The sequence below is a fragment of the Notechis scutatus genome, chromosome 2 (genome assembly GCF_049901735.1).
Source record: "Notechis scutatus isolate UNSWTSFEM ecotype Mainland chromosome 2, rNotScu1.2, whole genome shotgun sequence".
NCBI lineage: Eukaryota > Metazoa > Chordata > Lepidosauria > Squamata > Elapidae > Notechis > Notechis scutatus.
In genome coordinates this window covers 16,808,965-16,823,426 of record NC_142010.1, presented here as the reverse complement: position 1 = coordinate 16,823,426, position 14,462 = coordinate 16,808,965, and the positions used below count along the sequence as shown (strand labels likewise).

General features: G+C 42.7%; 1 long non-coding RNA gene across 3 annotated transcripts; it reads left to right on the top strand.

Annotated features, from left to right (window-relative positions):
* The first annotated feature begins 5,314 nt into the window (after positions 1-5,314).
* On the top strand, positions 5,315-13,138 carry LOC113423881 (uncharacterized). Of its 3 annotated transcripts, XR_015747264.1 has the most exons (4): positions 5,315-5,348; positions 6,900-6,965; positions 10,488-10,591; positions 12,969-13,138. It is a non-coding gene; the product is annotated as an uncharacterized LOC113423881 (long non-coding RNA). The 3 variants fall into 3 exon arrangements; XR_003372440.2 differs by lacking the exon at positions 6,900-6,965 and having other exon boundaries at positions 5,316-5,348; XR_003372441.2 differs by lacking the exon at positions 6,900-6,965 and having other exon boundaries at positions 5,317-5,352.
* The last annotated feature ends 1,324 nt before the right edge of the window (positions 13,139-14,462 follow it).

The window sequence follows — 14,462 nt, the reverse complement described above, 5'->3', positions numbered from 1 at the left end:
TTCTGGATGTCTGCTATATGAGAGAGAGTGTGAGAGATAGGGAAAAGAGAGAGGGAGAGGGAAAGAGAGAGGGGGACGGGGGGAGGGAGGGAGGGAGACAGAGGGAAAGAAAGAGAGGGAGGGAGGGAGAGGGAGCTAAGAAAAGAGAGATGGGAAGAGGGAGGAGGGAGAAGGGGGGAGAAAGAGATAGGGAAAAAGAGGAAGGGAGGGAGAGAGAAGGAGGGAAAGAGAGAGGGGGAAAAGGAGAGAGAGAGAGATAGGGAAAAGAGCGGGGGAGAGCAGGGGAAGAGCAGGAGAGCGAGGAAGAATAGAATAGAATTCTTTATTTTCCAAGTGTGATTGGACACACAAGGAATTTTCGTGGTGCATATGCTCTCAGTCTACATAAAAGAAAAGATATGTTCATCAAGAATCATAAGGAAAGAGAGAGAGAGAAGAAGAAGAAAAGAGAAAAGAGAGAGGGAGAGAGAAAGGGAGGAAGGGAGAGGGGGAAAAGAGAGAGAGGGAGGGAGGGGAGAGAGAGGGAGAGAGGGAAAGAGAGAGATAGGGAAAAGAGAGGGGAGAGGGAGGGAGGGAGAGATAGGGAAAAGAGAGGTGGAGAGGGAGGGAGGGAGAGAGAGATAGGGGAAAACAGAGAGGGAGGCGAGAGAGAAGGGGAAAGAGAGAGATAGGGAAAAAGAGAGCAGGAGAGGGAGGGAGGGAGGGAGGGAGAGATAGGGGAAAACGGGAGAGGGAGGCGAGAGAGAAGGGGAAAGAGAGAGATAGGGAAAAAGAGAGCGGAGAGGGAGGGAGGGAGGGAGGGAGGGAGAGATAGGGGAAAACAGGGAAGAGGGAGGGAGAGAGAAGGGGAAAGAGAGAGATAGGGAAAAAGAGAGCGGGAGAGGGAGGGAGGGAGGGAAGGAGGAGATAGGGGAAAACAGGGGAGAGGGAGGGGAGAGAGAAGGGGAAAGAGAGATAGGGAAAAAGAGAGCGGGAGAGGGAGGGAGGGAGGGAGGGAGAGATAGGGGAAAACAGGGAAGAGGGAGGGGAGAGAGAAGGGGAAAGAGAGAGATAGGGAAAAAGAGAGCGGGAGAGGGAGGGAGGGAGGGAGAGATAGGGGAAAACAGGGGAGAGGGAGGGGAGAGAGAAGGGGAAAGAGAGAGAGGGAGGGAGAGGGGGAAAGAGAGAGGGGGAAGAGGGGAGGGAGGGAGGGGAACAAAGAGAGATAGGAAAAAAGGGAGGGAGTGGGCCATGCGGGGACTCCTGTGAGGGGAGGGGTGGGGTGGGCAGGGCCAGCCAGGAGTGGGATTTGGGGGCTCTCCAAAGTGCACAAAATCTTAGTTAGGGGCTCGAACCCCTAGCAACTCACCCCTGGATGGGCAGCCAAATTTTTTCATTTATAAATAAGAAAGTAAATAGGTAAACAAACAAACAGACAAACAAATAAAATGTCACACTTTTAACATTTTGATTGGAGGTGAAAATACAAGGATTTAAACTTCTGCAGCAGAGAAAACGAACACACACACGTTGTTCAGCTTCATGTATCACAATATCTTTACAAGTCACAGCCTAGCAATCTACACTTTAGAGCGGGACTTTCACCTCAACCTTGAGCTAGTAGGGGTATATCCACCCAGAAATTCAAGAGGTACAACTCCTGGATCCTTTGATCAAGATGTTTGACAAACTTAGACATTTGTGCAACACATAGAAATTTCACAAACTCCACCTCCTGGATTAATTGTGCAAGCAGGAATTTGGTTTCATCCATAGTCATTTCCTACAGATGTACTTGATAGATTTATGTCTCTTCATGTATTTTCTAGCAGATGGATTGTGGGTGAATTATGGAGGTTATTGCTTCAGATACAGGTAATCCTCGACTTAGAACTATTCATTGAGTGACCATTGAAAGTTAAAATGGCACTAACGAAGTGACTCATATGACCATTTCTCACACTTATGACCGTTGCAGCATCTCCATGGCCACATGATAAAAATTCACAGGCTTCTTTCTGTGGCAAGAAAGGTCGTATAATGGGGCAAAAAAACCTCACTTAACAACTGACTCGTCAAGCCAGAGAAATTTGGGGCTCAATTGTGGTCATAAGTTGAGGACTACCTGCATATGGGTTTGGCCCTCTATGCATGAGAGAAGCAGTTGATTCAAACAAAATTACTTTTTATATAAACATTGATTATGAAGCAGTATAAGTTAATAAAACTCAAATACTTTGGCCACCTCATGAGAAGGAAGGACTCACTGGAGAGGAGACTAATGCTGGGTACGATTGAGGGCAAAGGAAGAAGGGGACAACAGAGGATGAGGTGGCTGCATGGAGTCACTAAAGCAGTCAGTGTGAGCCAGAGGTGGGATTCAGCTGGTTCTGACCAGTTCTGGAGAACCGGTAGTGGAAATTTTGAGTAGTTCGGAGAACCGGCAAATCCCACCTCTGACTGGCCCCGCCCCCATCTATTCTCCGCCTCCCGAGTCCCAGCTGATTGGCTGGGTCTTCTTTGGTTGCCCTGCACAGGAGAACGGAGCTGGAAAGCAGGTTAGTGGGGTGGGGAGGGAATGGAGATTTTGCAGTATCCTTCCCCTGCCATGCCCACAAAGCCACGCCCACAGAACCGGTAGTAAAAACATTTGAATCCCACCACTGGTCTGAGCTTAAATGGATTCCGGGGGATGATAGAGGACAGGAAGGCCTGGAGGAACATTGTCCGTGGGGCTGCGATGGGTCGGACATGACTTCGCAACTAACAACAACAAATAAGATAACAAAAAAGCTCCTACTTTTTTATGGCTGACATATTGATGTTTACCTCATGATGGACACTCTACTCCCTACAGAAATGCTTTACCCTTGCCACCTTTCATCATGTTTTGGACTTCCCAATTAATTTTGTTTCTGGTAGTTCATCGCTCAAATACTAACCCAGGTCAGCTTACTTCTTGAGTTGGTACTTGGGTGGAGGGGGAGGAAAATTTTGGCAAACATTTAATATGCTTGGCTCCTCCAACATCATCCTCTCTAAGGTCTTGTGGTTGCTATTGGACTTGTGAACTTGCCAAAATTGTCTGGAGGTACAGACCATAGGCCAGAGGAGGTATTCAGCAGGTTCTGACCAGTTCTGGAGAACCGGTAGGGGAAATTTTGAGTAGTTCAGAGAACCAGAAAATCCCACCTCTGACTGGCCCCGCCCCCATCTATTCTCTGCCTCCCGAGTCCCAGCTGATCGGCTGGGTTTTCTTTTGTTGCCCTGCACAGGAGAACGGAGCTGGAAAGCAGGTTAGTGGGGTGAGGCGAGAATGGGGATTTTGCAGTATCCTTCCCCTGCCATGCCCACCAAGCCACACCCACCAAGCCACACCACGCCCACCAAGCCATGCCCACAAAACTGAAAGTAAAATTTTTTGAATCCCACCCCTGACGTAGGCTATAGGAACAGGTGCCTCTTGAGGTCTTTCCAGTGTACCCTACTATAGCACAAATACTTCTATCAACAACTTCTTCTCCGCTGGACCTCATGGTGTTGACTTCATCTCCTCCATAGCTCATGAGTCAGATAGGTCCTATTGCCATCATCTCCTAGATCTATCGATCCCTTACTCCATCGTAATCCAAAAGTAGCCTCCCAGTGTGTGAAAATGGGTAGAGTTTGTCATCTGATACCTTGGAAATAAATCCGATGAGTTGAAACCAAAGTAGGGCAGAGATCAATTGCGAGAAATCATCTTCCACGATTGCCGTGTTTCTGTCAAGTCAAGGATGGGTGGAGGGTAATTCAGCACAGCAATCAAGAAAGGCCCTCAGCTGACTTTGAGTCTTTCTCTGGAGCCAGGTTATTGTAGCAATCAACTGCTAATCCTAAACTGACATGCATTATTGATTATCATCAATAATGGGTTACACAATAATGACATGCATCATTGATTATCATCAATAATGGGTTACAATAATGGATTATTACAATAATGGGTTTTGAACCACGTGTAACCTACATAGACTTATAGAGCTAGAAGGAACATTGAGGTCTTCTTGTTAACTCCATGGCAGGAGACCTTATATCATCCCACACAAATGGTTGTCCAATCTTTTCTTAAAAACCTGTCCCATTGATTAATTGTTCTCACGGTCAGGAAATTCCTCCTTAGCTCGAGGCTGGATCTCTCTTTGACAAGTTTCCACCCGTTGCTTATCCGACTCCCCGCCTCTCCGTGGCAGCCCATCATGTAGCAGAAGACAGCTGTCATGTCGCTCAGTAATCCATTTACTGGATCCTTCAACGATCTAACATTTCCAAGTGGTAATCAGTTCCTCAAAGGTATGGTGAGTTCCAGTGAGTTCATGGCTTCCCAACTTGGTCTACAAATTCTCAGCTTCATTTTACATCTTCCAAGAGCTGCCTTATCGTGCCAATAAATTAGGCAATTGAACCACAAAGGTAAAGAGATAACTATGGAAGTTAACATTAATATTGCTCATATTCAAAACTTTAATAATTACAGGTAAAGGTAAAGGTTCCCCTTGTACATACAATCAAAGGCTGCAATTGTAAAATTAGGAATCCCAATATTTGTTGTTGACATATTGCCTTCATCTCATTCTCAGGCCATCAGAGAGATGATTTCAAGTCTTGTGTAGTTCTTCCTGCTATTGTCTTGTCACTCTTGTTCTGAAACCATCCAAAGGGAATGTCCAAGAGCCTCCTTAGAGGAAAGTCATGTGTCTATAATGAATGGGAAAAGAAAGAGACGAGAGAGACTGGATATGAATAGAGACAATGGGGAGATTATAACTCATGCTTGTTAACATTTTCAAGATGAGTGAAGAGCACTATCTTTGGCACGATCTGGAGAACTTCTCCATGCAATCTATGACTTTAACAAAGGGGAGCCCCAGGTGGCACAGATAGCTAAATAAATGGAGATCAAGGGAAGAGAACGGGTCCAGCGTGGGCATCTGTTCCTTTTCCAATTTGCGTCCTTCAGATATTCAATGAAAGGCCTGAACAGGACTTGGATCGACCTTGGACAAGTCTTTTTGTGTGTCTGCGCTGATCTCACCAAGCATGAGATAAGGATACATTCCAGTTCTCCCCAAAGAGGTCACGACGAAATTGAAATTAAAATATTTCCTCACCCACAGATTCTCAGCAGGTTGTAGTGAGCGGAGAGTAGTCAGATCAGTTTATTCTCCTTCAAAGAGATTGTGAAAGAAGCAACTGGTTGCGCACATGTGTCATTGCTCCCTCCCCATTGTGGGCAGGATGGATGGACCCAGAAGCTGGGTACATAAGCCATCTAGAATTCTCCAGGACATCAGAAGGAGAAGAGCTCCAGAAAAGTGAAGACAACCTTTGTGAGTAAGTTGAAACCTTGAAGGGAGAAGAGAGCTGTGGTTGTACAAAACTAAAGGATCAGATGGGTTTTTATTCAAAGTGGAATGGACAAGTAAGAACATCAGATTATTGGCAAAGAAGCCAGTTTGGTCTAGTGGTTAAGGCGCCAGTCTAGAAACCAGGAGATGGTGAGTTCTAGTTCCACTTTAGGCATCAAAGCTGCACGGGTGACTTTAGGCCTGTCTCTCTCCTTCAGCCAAATTCACCTCACAGGGTTGTTGATGTGGGGAAAATAGGAGGAGGAAGGAATATGATGTATATTCGCCACCTTCAGTTATTTATAATAAAGGTAGGATTAAGAGATATAAAGAGGAAAGGCTGTTTTTGCTTTTCATACATAGGATATATATTAGCAGACTTGCAGGAGTGAAATAATCATTTGGCTGGAAACTTTCTATCATGCTTCCATTCTAATGGATGGCAATAGCAGTAGCACTTCTTAGACTTATATGCCACTTATATATACTTCTTAGACTTATATACCGCTTCAGAATGCTTTTTACAGCACTCTCTGGGCAGTTTACAATATCAGCATATTGTCCCCAACAATCTGGGTCCTCATTTTACCAACCTCGGAACAATGGAAGGTTGAGTCCACCTGAGTTAGGATCGAACTGCTGGCAGTGAGCAGAGTCAGCCTGCAATACTATATATGATCCAATGAAGGATAATATTTGTAGCTCAGGGTTGAAATGAGGAATCCTTAGTGCTCTCTTCAGCTCGGTTGTTTTCTTGCAGACATTTCATTATCTAAACTTGTAAGATCATCAGTGCTAGTCCTCATGGTGTAACCTAGCCCCAGCCCCGATGAGGCACCAGCTCTGATGATGTTAAGCTACTTTTGATACTGAAACATCTGTAAGAAAACCACCAAGCTCAGAGAGCTCCAAGGACTCTTTATACATGGTCCTGTTCCTTGAGTCTCTCTCTCTCTCCCTCTCCCTCTCCCTCCCTCCCTCCTCCTTCCCTCTCTCTCAATAATATAATTTTATTAGGAGAGTCTGTGATAAGCCCTTGCATTGCATCATTGCTTTTTTTTTTTTTTGTTTCCCCTTTTACAAAAGCAAAGAAAGAAAATACAGCCCAGATGCTAAAATATGGGATAGGGAGGATTCATAAACATCTTTAGTCTGTTTATTACTTCCAATCCTCTTGCTACCCTTTAAGAAATGCCTCCAAATGCTTTCCTTCTCCTAAAACAATGTTCAGTAAATGGAAAGCAGAAGGGGATATTAGTGGCAGAGGAACAGGAGTGCAGAGAGGTACTTACGGGGTGCATTTATATTGGAGGTGGGAGTGGAGACTCCACTCCCCTTTTGAACATCCCCCATCCTGAATTCTCAAGAAGAAACATTTTGGGGAGGTAAACAAAATGCTACATCACCTGCAAGGCTATTTAGCTGCTAAAGTGCCAGGTGTGGATGTTTGTTTAGGAAGCATCTAGCTAGGTAATTAAAGCATAGATATCTGATTCTGAGGCTAATTGTTATCACCTAAAACTTGCGATGCAGGACTTGGGAAGAATAAATAAACAGGAAGGCAAAGAAGGACACCCAAAGATTTGGATCTCATAGCAGGTGAATTGCTGAATCTTGAATGTGTAGGTAGGGTGTCACTGTGGTAGAAGTCCTTCATGATGGGTCATTATTTGGAGAAAGAAGAGGAAAAGCAGTGGTGTAATTCAAAATATTTTACTACTGGTTCAGTGGGGGGGGGGGCGCTTCGTGCCCGGAGGCGCACTTTGCGTACCTGCGGAGTGTTCTAAAATGGGCAATTTTACGCATGAAAAATTACCACTGGTGAGTAAAAGAGCTGAGGTGCAGCAATCCGATCTGCCGCGCCTATCAGCTGAGCTACAAACAAAGGAAATATAGGACAGGAAAGGGCGGTGGTGGGTGGGCAAGGCCAACTGCTGACTGGTGCTACCGGATCGTTAGAACCGGTGCAAACCGGCAGCATATCACCGTTGAGGAAAAGGCTTCTACAAGACAGATTCGTGGTGCTGCTTGTCCCCAGAATGAGGACAAAAGTGTTCCAGGAAGACCATTACAGGAGGACCAGTTTAGGTTAAACTTTCTTCTTGATAACAGCAACATTATTTTTATCAATTATTTCCGGTAAGGGCACACCTATCCCTTATTTCTTAGATCAGTTTGAGGTACGGCGAAGACAAACAGTTGACATATAATTACTTCTACTCAACCACAAACTTTTAAATATATTCACAAGGAATGCTGACCTGTTTTTCTCAGATCTGGTGCTGTATTAGTTGGGATGTTGGTCTTGAAACTTGACCCCTTTGGAGGACTTGAGAGCTGAAAGGGGGCTTCTAAAGGGGCAGAGATGATGCTCCTTTATAATTTAGTCAGGATTGCTGTCATTTCTCTGTACTGATGGAGACGGTATTGACATGGATTTTGCATGTGTGTAAATAAGTCATGGAGATTACAATCCTGTTTGAGGAACAACAAGCCCTTCTTCCCTGACTTTTTGTGTTTTTAGATTCTAAGATTTTACTAACAATTCCAGGCACTTTTTTTTTGGAAGGAGGACCTATTTTAATTTAGGAAAGAAAACTGTAAATATGTATAGGATGATGCTGTTAACTTTCTATGATCCCTATATATGTGGTACTACTGTCTATGGAGATTCTCGGTCATCCATGGCTGGTCCAAAGGTGCTTTTTTTTTTCCAAAAGGCAACTGGACTTTCTTGGGTTTTTTTGTCCTTGAAAAGGTTTTGCTTCTCACCCAAGAAGCTTCTTCAGTTCTCAGAAATGTTTTCAGGGAAAACCAAGAAACTCCAGTTTGCCATTTTGGAAAAGCACCTTTGGGCCTACCTACTACTGTTCCTGAATTGCTACCTTTATATCAATAAAAGGGCACCTGAAGTTAGGGAGAACAACTTTTACGCAAGCATGGCAGTGGAAACACTTCATCAATAACTGATGAAGAAAAATAGAGTAACAGAGCTGGGTGTAATGGATGTTGAGCTGAAAACTAGGAGGTGGTGAGTTCTAGTCCCACCTTCAGCATGAAAGCTAGCTGGGTGATATCGGCTTGTCCTTCGCTCTCAGCCCAACCTACCTCACAGGTAGTTGTTGTGAGGAAAATAGGATGGAAGGAAATGCGAGGTGCAGGTAGTCCTCTTCTTACGACCGGATGTTTAGCAATCATTCAAAGTTATGACCTACTTGAAAAAGAGGACTTACAACCCAGGTCAGAAGTTCCAATGATTGCCCTCCTCACCCACTTATGACATTTGCAGTGTCCCATGGTTCCACCGTCATATTATACATCGGTTTTGCCAAACATTTCAGTACATTCACTTAACAACTGTGGTGTTTGCTTAACAACCACTGAGAGAGCATTGTAAAATTGTGTCAGTCACACGACTGACCTGTTTTATACAGGTAGTCCTCAACCTACAATGACAAATTCTACAAAATTTGGGCCCTGGTTATTAAGCAAATCACTGCAATCCTTAAGTGAATCATGCAGTCCTTAAGTGAATCATGCAGTCCTTAAGTGAACCTGGCTTCCCCCATTGACTTTGCTTGTCAGAAGCAACTTTGGAAGGTCAAAGATGTGGCGATCGGATGATCCCCAGGATTCCGCAACCCTCACAAATACATACTGGGTGCCAAGCGCCTGGTTTTTGATCAAGTGACTGCAGGGACACTGCAACACTCATAGAGGTGAGGACCGATTGTAAGTAAAAAAATTTCCTCAGCACTGTCATAACTTTGAACAGTCATTAAACAAACGGTCATGAGTCAAGGATTAACTACCATACATTAATGTTAAGCCTGTATGCTTTGGAACGGTTCTGATTGCTGCTTCTACTGCTTTCCTTTTTTTTTTTTTTTTTTAAAAACAAGTTTTATTAATTTTTAAAACACTCAAATCATCATTATTCATTACATGTTTAAACCTTTTTTCATTGTAAATTTAACAAGTCAGATAAATTATGATTCTGTTTTAAACCATTTCCATATAACATACAAAAACCTCTTATTCAATTTCTCTTTACTTCTCTTTACTCTTATTCAATATCATTATTATTATTTCATCTATTTCTTTCTGACTTAGTTACCATTATTCTCATTCTATATTTCTGCAAGTTTTTACTAATTCTACCCCCAAAAAACATATACACACAACACACAAAACATAAAAAAATCTTTTGGAAAGTAACTTGGACCCAGGTATCTCTCTCTTCATGGACTTCAATTATATTCATGCTCATCTTACATATCATTACTTATTTTATTTACCATTCTAAGCTTTCTATATTAACTTCTCCACATATTTCACTCTTCTTAATTCTATCTTAATTAATCATCTTAGTTTGAATGAAGTTTGTATCTTTTGTCCATTCTTTATCATCCCTTTGTCTCATTCCTTATAAAAAAGAAGAAAAGAAGTTTCTCCTGAAATCATTAATCAGAGTATGATGCCTTTCTATCTCCCCCCTAAATTAATCAAATTAACCTTTAAAATAACATCCAATACCCAATCCGATTTTGCTTGGTACATTCTATCTAACTAGTACATCCAGAATAATTAAATACATAATTAATTTTTGAACTGACGGTGGATGTTAAGGGCTGGCAAGAGCGAAGTGATGCAAGTTGATGGAAGGTGGAACGCCCTTTTATTTTTTTTAATAGCCCTATATTTTGTATTTTTTATAACAATCTGACATACAGAAAAAATAAATAAATCAAGGCAATTTTCTAGTATGGCACAAAACTGAAGGAAGAATCTTTTGCTGCTCACATCCGACATTTTGTACAACCTCATAAAGGTATCAAGAAAAAGGAGAATGCTACAAGGGTCATAAATGTGAAAAACGGACATAAGCCACTTTTACAGTGCTGTTGTAATTTTGAATGGTCACTAAACCAATGGTTGTAAGTCAAGGACTGCCCTGTATACACACTTGTTTTGGTTGCTGTGGAACCATTCTTGTTCCTTCTTAGGGCCAACTGGATGGATGGTGGCAAGAGTGGTTTGTATTTCTTCCTTAACATCTACTGGTTGTCCAGATTTACCCAGCCCAGGTAGCATGTCATCTTCATATCTACCTACCTGCAGGTGCTGTAACTGACAAGCTGACAAGATGTGTAACATGGATTGTGTTGCCAATGCCGTAAGGATGGCTCTGAGGACCGTTAAAAGGGTATTTGAGAAGACCAAAGGTAAGAAAAGGGCTGTTGAAAAATGCCTCTTTATTTATACTATACACAGCCTTAATAAAGCTTTATGCAAAACTGCTCTAAAGACCTGTTATGATTAGCTCTTGATTTATCCCACTGTGTTATTCCGGTTAGGTTATTCAGCACCATACGCTAAATAAATAAATCCTGGTGAAGTAGCCATTTCAGCATTTTCAAGGAATGAGAGAGGAGGATGGCAAGGAAGCCACACGTTAACAAAGCATACAAAAAGACTATGTTATTTTTAAAAATGCAGTTTTTTTATAAAAAAAAATACTATAATTCACTATCTTACCTTTAGTTTGACCAAAAGGGCTCAAGGGGATCCCTTTTGGGGGGAGGCCGTTTCTGGAAATGAACTCTGACAAGCATCTTCAGGGCCCCAGCTCACTTTAAAAAATATTGTATGGGTGTGGGTTAATTCCAGCTGCACTGAAAAGCACACGAGGAAGGAAAATGCAGAGATTTGCCAAATGAAGTTAAACAGGCCACTCTATCTTAAAACATGTGCATTGATAATATAATTTAGTAGATGTGCTTTGACATCAGGGTGTCTTCAATTATCAAAAGATAAGTCTTCCCACGTTTCAAAATTTGTTTTATGCATTTAATTGATTTTACAGGCTGTCCTGTTTCTTCAGGGTTTGAGGCATGGATATGGATTCAACACCCTCCTTGTGTGACTCTTAATGGCCTCCAGGGCAGGCAACAGGCAGGCCAATGAAGTGATTATCTCACTTATCAGGGGTCTTCAAACTTGACCACTTCAAGACTTGTGGACTTCAACTCCCAGAATTCCTCCTCCAGTCATGTTAGCTCAGGAATTCTGGGAGTTGAAGTCCACAAGTCTTAAACTTGCCAAGTTTGAAGACCCTTGGCTTAAGTGGTGACATAATGAAACAGTTGGCCATAGCCCTTCTGCAAATCTTGGTGTCTTGCTTCCCCACAGTAAGCTCCAACATGTCTAATTGTGGGCATCCACAGTGTATGGTGATAAATGGCTATAAGTTGTGAATGAGCATCCCATTTTGTTTTAAAGTCACATATTCAGCTGAAGTCACATATTCAGCTAAAATGTCGTGTCATTTATTGGTTTTAGCTTATCATATTTTGGGAATTCAGCCAGCTATGGGTGTTCTGACCAAGGCTTCCAAGACCGTAATTACGCTTATTTTAAAAACAAGTCTTGTTTTATTGCAATGCTGAGAATTAATTTCATTCCCAGCCGGTAATGAATCTCAAACAGTCCCTTGAGATAAGCACCCACCTTTTTTTTCCTGTGAAATGCTGCCAATAACAGAAGTGTCAAATGAACTAGAAAAAAATACCAACCGAAGTACAAAGAACTTCAAGAATGAATCTGAACCGAACAAATGACTTTGCTTCCTGCAAAGGTTTCGTCACCTTTGCCTGTCCTTTATACCTTATGGGAGGGGCAATCACTTCTAAGCCTTACTCCCAAGTCGCCCCTTTTGTCTCAGATGCTCTCGCCTTCTAGCAGCTCTGCGCACACGCACACTGGGAACAGGCTCCCTGTGTTCCTCGGCCTCACTGCTGCTGGACTCCGGAAGCTCCGAAGGCAGCACCCCATTCCCAGATGGTCCTGGCCCCATCTCTGCATCAGATGCAGGATCCTCATCCGAGTCTTCTCCTGACTCCCGGACTGATCCTCTTTCTTCCCCAGTGTCCAATTCCGCTGCTGTCTGCACCGACTGCCGTCAAACCACAACAATGGTTTAGTCAGGAAGTCATAACTAAATTAACCCATGGATTAGCACAACAGATGAACCCAGCCTATAACAGCTTTGTACAACTATCTGGTGTATTAGGTCTGCACTTGCAGTAGAGTCATTCAATGTGGCAGATGCTTGGATTTATTCTTGTTATGGTCCCTGATGAGTAGAATTCTGGGAAATCAAGAACCTCAATGGCCTTGACACAAAATGAACAATTCCTTATTTACCATTTTATTACAGCTATACAGGGTATATGAAGTCAATCCCAGAATAAACAAAACACAGAAGAAGAGAGGTCATAACAGCTTGTCAGTAAAGCTTCTAGTTTCTTTCATTCCTAATAAATTCTTGAACGCTGTTACTCAATCTTGGCAATATCCCAGCCAGTCTTGGGGCTAGGGAATTCTGGGACTTAAAGTCCGCACATTTTTGAAGTTGTCAAGATTGAGAAAACATTGGGGTAGAGAATCCAATCATTTTGCTCCCAAGTTCCTATTCCAACTCTTCTAGAATGAACCAATAGCTTTGAGCTTTCTCATTCACCTAGTAAATGTTCTTACTCAATAAATCTACTTCTTGTTCTTTCCTGACCTCTGACCATTTGGTTTTTATTTGTCTTTCAGAAGTGATTGAGCACCCCTTTGAGGAACCCAAACCAGGACCTAACAAAACAGATTGAGGTTGTGATGGACTTCACGATCCATGACATGCAGAGATCTTCTACATTATTAAAGAACACCATGTAATATTGGGTCAAAATTCCCCAAAAGAATAAAAGTCATATTGACCTAAATCTTTGTATTGGCTTTCTTCTGAAGTGTCTAAGAAAGGAGCTATTAAGTTGAGTTGGCTTGTTGAGTTGGCAAATGGATGATTGAAAGACTGCAATGCAACAAATCACTCTTTCTCTTAATTTATTCTGCTCCGGGAGCTTCAAAATCAAGTGGCCACCAGTTAGGTAGCCTGCTAACCACATGTTTATGCAATTATTTATCTTCTATCAAAAGCTACAGGTTCAGACTAGGCAATAAGTGCCTACTCCAGGATGGAAATGAAAATGTGTGAAATTATGAAAAGTATTAAGATTCCATCTGCACAGGGAAGCCATACACCTTCCATACACCTTCCCAGCTATTTAGTCACATCTAATATCCCACAGCTTTTCATATCTGTGTTCCATCACATACATACTTCATAACACTCATCTCTGGCTCTAAAGCTGCCTATCCCTTTCCAGTTACATTGCTTCATTCCAAAGACTGTGTTGATATTTCTTCTAGTTTAAACCCAGTTTATCTAAATTCAGAGGAAATATATATATATATTGTTTTGCAACATTAAGACTGGTGGTAGACTGTTTTTCTGCTGGTTTTGTTTTCCTACCTCCCACACTTTCCAGTCCCTGGCCAGAGTCCACTACAACCTACCTAAACCAGAGAAGATTACAGCCTTATCAATGAATTTGACCTTAATCAGTTTCATAGCCCTGGAAAGCGACTGGTTGGCTTGGTTCTCCTCCTTTTATCATCAGGCTCAATTTTCACATCATTCTGTCAAAGAAGCCCGTCTCTCTCATACACACAGCCTCTTTTTTGCAGCTATGAAACTATTATGAAATTGGGACAATGTTGTCGTGTTATCCTGCCAGCATCACTGCCACTTGAGATTAAAAACAAACAAAACAAACCACAGGAATAATCCATCCCAGCAGGACAACTTCCCTTCTCCCTAACAACTTTGTCCTCTCTCTCTCTCTCTCCCTCTCTCCTCCTCCCTCCTCTCTCTCCCCCTCCCTCTCTCTCTCTCTCTCTCTTCCTCTCTCCCTTTCCTGTCCCTCCTCTCTCTCCCTCTCCTGTTTCTCCTCCTCTCCCCCATTCCTCTCCTTCCCCTCCTCTCTCCCTTTCCTATCTCTTTCTCTCTCTCCCCTCTCCCTTTCTTCCCTTATTCCTCTCCCTCTCTCACTCTTTTTCCCTTTCCTGTCTCCCCTCTCTCTCCTCCTCTCCCTCTTCCCCTATTCCTCTCCCGCTTCTCCTCTCTCCCTTTCCTGTCTCTTCTCTCCTGTCTCTCTCCCTCTCCCTCTCCTCCTTTACCTCCCACTCTCTGTTTTTCCAGCAATT